This window comes from Lagopus leucura, unplaced genomic scaffold (genome assembly GCF_019238085.1).
Source record: "Lagopus leucura isolate 7727_CA_CO unplaced genomic scaffold, USGS_WTPT01 34372-0_obj-0_obj, whole genome shotgun sequence".
Lineage (NCBI taxonomy): Eukaryota > Metazoa > Chordata > Aves > Galliformes > Phasianidae > Lagopus > Lagopus leucura.
In genome coordinates this window covers 1-3,596 of record NW_024966154.1, presented here as the reverse complement: position 1 = coordinate 3,596, position 3,596 = coordinate 1, and the positions used below count along the sequence as shown (strand labels likewise).

At 59.9% G+C, this 3,596-nt stretch overlaps 1 long non-coding RNA gene across 1 annotated transcript; it reads right to left on the bottom strand.

Annotated features, from left to right (window-relative positions):
• Positions 1-2,791: 2,791 nt before the first annotated feature.
• Positions 2,792-3,446, bottom strand: LOC122192444. Its single transcript, XR_006182608.1, has 2 exons — positions 3,247-3,446; positions 2,792-3,097 (listed from the first exon to the last, which is right to left on the bottom strand). It is a non-coding gene; the product is annotated as an uncharacterized LOC122192444 (long non-coding RNA).
• Positions 3,447-3,596: the final 150 nt, after the last annotated feature.

The following is a 3,596-nucleotide window of genomic DNA, read 5'->3' as shown; positions in this document are numbered from 1 at the left end:
GAGGGGGAAGGGGGGGGGGGAAAGGGGGAGGGGGAGGGCGAGCTCTCCTGCGCTAAGAGTAAAATAAACAGCTCCTGGAAAAACGGGATGGCGAAATGCAGTGGGGTTGCGCTGCTCGGAAGGACGGCTGCCGGCTGCCGGCGTTGGGAAATGCGCGATGGGGAGGGGAGGCTGCGGGACAGACTGCCCTCCTTCTTCCATCCCCCATCCCCCCCTCGTTGGGACGTTCCCCGGGGGGGGGGGGGGAGGATCCGCTGAGGGGGGTCCTGAGGGGGTCACCGATGGGGATAGAGAGTCCCCAAAGGAGTTCCGGGAGTCCCCAGGTGGATTTGGGGTTTTCCATGGGTCCTCAAGAGTGGATTTTGGGGGTTCGAAATGGGGGGATTTGAGGTCTCTAAAGGGATTGCGGGGTCCTAAAGGGGGATGTAGTGTTCTCGAAATAGATATGGGATTCCCAAGGGGTCGAGGGGGGGTCTCCAAGAGTATTTCAGGGTATCCTAAGTGAATCTGGGGTCCCTGAGGGGATGTAGGATTCTCAAAGCGGATACGGGGTCCGCAGGGGTCCCCCAAAGTGGATATGGGGTCCCCAATGGGGATTTGGGGTCCCCGAAGTGGATATGGGATCCCCAATGGGGATTTGGGTCCCTGATGTGGATTTGGGGTCTTCAAAAAGGATTTGAAGTCCCCAAAAGGGATATTGTGTTCTCAAAGTGGATTGGGGGGACCTTGAAGGTGATGTGGGGTTCCCAAAGTGAATTTGGGTTTCCCGGAAGGATTTGAGATCCTCAAAGCAGATTTGGGGTCCCCAAGAGTATTTCATGGTCCTCAAAGTGAATTTGGAGTCCCCAAGGGTATATATGGGTTCTCAGAATGGATTTGGGGTCCATAGGGGGATTTGGGGTCTCCAAGGGGAATATGGGTTTCCCAAAGGAAATTTGGGGTCCCCAAAGGGGATATTGGGACCCCAAGGGGATGTGGTGCTCCCGAAATGAATCTGGGGTCCCCGAGGGAATGTAGGGTTCTCAAAGTGGATTTGGGGTCCACGGGGGGGGGGGAGGGGTGATCTGAGGTTCCTAAAGTGGATATGGAATCCCCAGGAGTATTTGGGAATCACCTCAGTGAATCTGGGGTTCCCAAAGGGATATTGGGTTTTCAGTGTGGATTTGGGGTTCACAGTGGGATTTGGGGTCTCCAGAGTGGATTTGGGGTCCCCGAAGGGGTTTTGTATCCCTGTTGTGGATTGAGGTTCTTCAAAAAAGCATTTGGAGTCCCCAAAGGCGTATGGTGTTCCCAGAGCGCATTTGGGGACCCCAAGGGGACCCAAAGGGGGGATACGGTGTTCCCAAAGTGAAAATTGGGACCCCCGAGGGGATTTGGGGACCCCCAAGGACACAGGGGATTCCCAGAGTGGATTTGGGATCCCGGAGGGGATTTGGGGTCTCGGTGCCCCCTCCTGATGTGTGTGACGGTGAGGATGGAAGCCGGGGGAGGGAGATGGGCAGCCCCCAACCCTGACTCCCCCCCCCACCTCGTGCTCTGTTCCCCGCAGCCCTCAACCTCCTCCTGAAGGATCCGGTCCCCGCCGTCCGCATGAAGGTAGCAGAGACCCTGGGCCGCCTCGTCCGCATCCTCTGACCCCACGCAGCGCTATGGGGTCGGAGCCCCACAGCCATCGCCACGCGCCCACCCCAAGGGCACCCCGCTCCGCAGCGCCATCGTCTTCCTCCGCTCCCCCCCCTCCCCCCCTCCTCCGAGCCATGGGAGCCCCCAGCCCCCGGGATGGGCACAGCAGGTGAACGGACCCCTATGTGGTGGGTGGGGGGGGGGGGGGTCCCAGGAATGTGAGCGTCCCCAAACACGCCTGTACATAAACTTATTTTTCGATAATAAAGCTCTTTGCTCCTGGTTGGGAGGTGGTGCGGGGTGAGGGATGCGGCCCAAGTGGGGCTTTGTTAGTGGGGGAGGGGGGGGCGTTAATGATGGCAGAGGGTTTGGAAGTGGGGGGGGAGGGGGCCTTGTCCCTCATTCCTTGTGCTGCATCTGTGCTGCTTCAGTGGGGTCCAGAATGATGGAGTGGGGCAGCAGTGGGTCAGACCCTATGCTGTAGGGTGGGGGGCCAGGAACCGTATGGGGCTGATCCTAAGCCTCCGAGGACCCAGGCTGACTCTGACCCCACAAACTGGGGTAGGGGGAGATGTGCCCCGGCCTTTTGCTGTTGCTTACACCCCAGCCTTGATCCCACTGCTCAGCTCTGGAGCAGCACGAGCAGAATTTTTGGGGTCCCCACACGGGGTTCGGGCAGTGCAGGGAACAAACCCCACGGATGTGGGTCCCGCAGTGGGGTCCTGTAGGGCCGTGTGGTCAGTGTGGGTCAGGGAAGTTCCCCAATCCTGGCCCATGGACAACACTGAGCTCACAGTGGGACAGGATTAGCTCACGGTGCGGCTGCGGGACCAGAGGCGGGTCAGAGGGCAGCATGTGGGGCTGGGGGGGGGGAAAGCTGGAGGGTTGGGGGGCTCTGGGTGTTTGTGGGGTGTGCTATGGGGCAATGTTACCCCTATATGTGTCCCTGTGGGGCAAAGTGGGTGCAGGTCCTGTGCATTCAGCTCGGGATCATCTCTCCTGGCCATGGGAGATGATGTGGGGCAGGCAAGCAAGGAGAAACCCCACAAACACTTTGGGGGGGGCTGGAGGGCACCACGCTGGGCTGCACCGCACAGGAACTGGGGTGCTGGGGCGCTCCTTGGTGCAGCCCGGGCTTAGCTGGAAGTGGAGAACACGGAGATGTGGCTCTGTACCCAAAAATCAGTTTAATGAGAAATGAGAAAGGTTCCAGAGTCCATGGGTGGGAGCGGAGATGTTCCCGGCCGGTGTTGGGGTGCCTGTGTTGGGGTTCTGGAGTTGGGGTGTCGGTGTCATTGGGGTGCCGGTGTTGGGCAGCAGCTACGTGTAGAGCCGGACGGTGCCGTCGGCTCCGGAGGAGAAGACCCACGGCTGTGTGGGGTGGAAGATGACATCGAGGACGCCCAGGTCCAGGGTCAACGCGTGGCCCTTCAGCACCTTCACTGGCACCAGCAGCGGGTTCTGCAGCAGGTCGCTGTGGGGAGATGGGTCAGTGTGGGGCTCTGGATCCACCCGCGGGGTCACCCCATCGATGCTCTGCACCCTCTGCCCGATAACCGACCCTCTGCTGTCCCCCCGCCCCATGGGAAGCCATCAAAGCCCCCTGGCCCAACTCCCACGTACTTGTAGACCATGCCATGGCACACAATGACGGTCCCATCGTCTGAGCCCGAGGCGAAGAGCGGGTAGTGCTTGTGGAAGGCCACGCTCCTCAGTGCCTTCCTGTGGTGCCTGCAAAGAGTGAGTGCCGTCAGCACAGGGGGATCGTAAAGTCATGGCATCAGGGGATGGTTGGGTTGGAAGGGTCCCAAAAGCTCATAGAACCATGGGGTGGTTGGGTTGGGTTGGGTTGGGTTGGAAGGTCCCAAAAGCTCATAGAGCCATGGGATGGTTGAGTTGGGTTGGATTGGAAGGATCCCAGAAGCTCATAGAGCCATGGGATGGTTGGGTTGGGTTGGGTTGGGTTGGGTTGG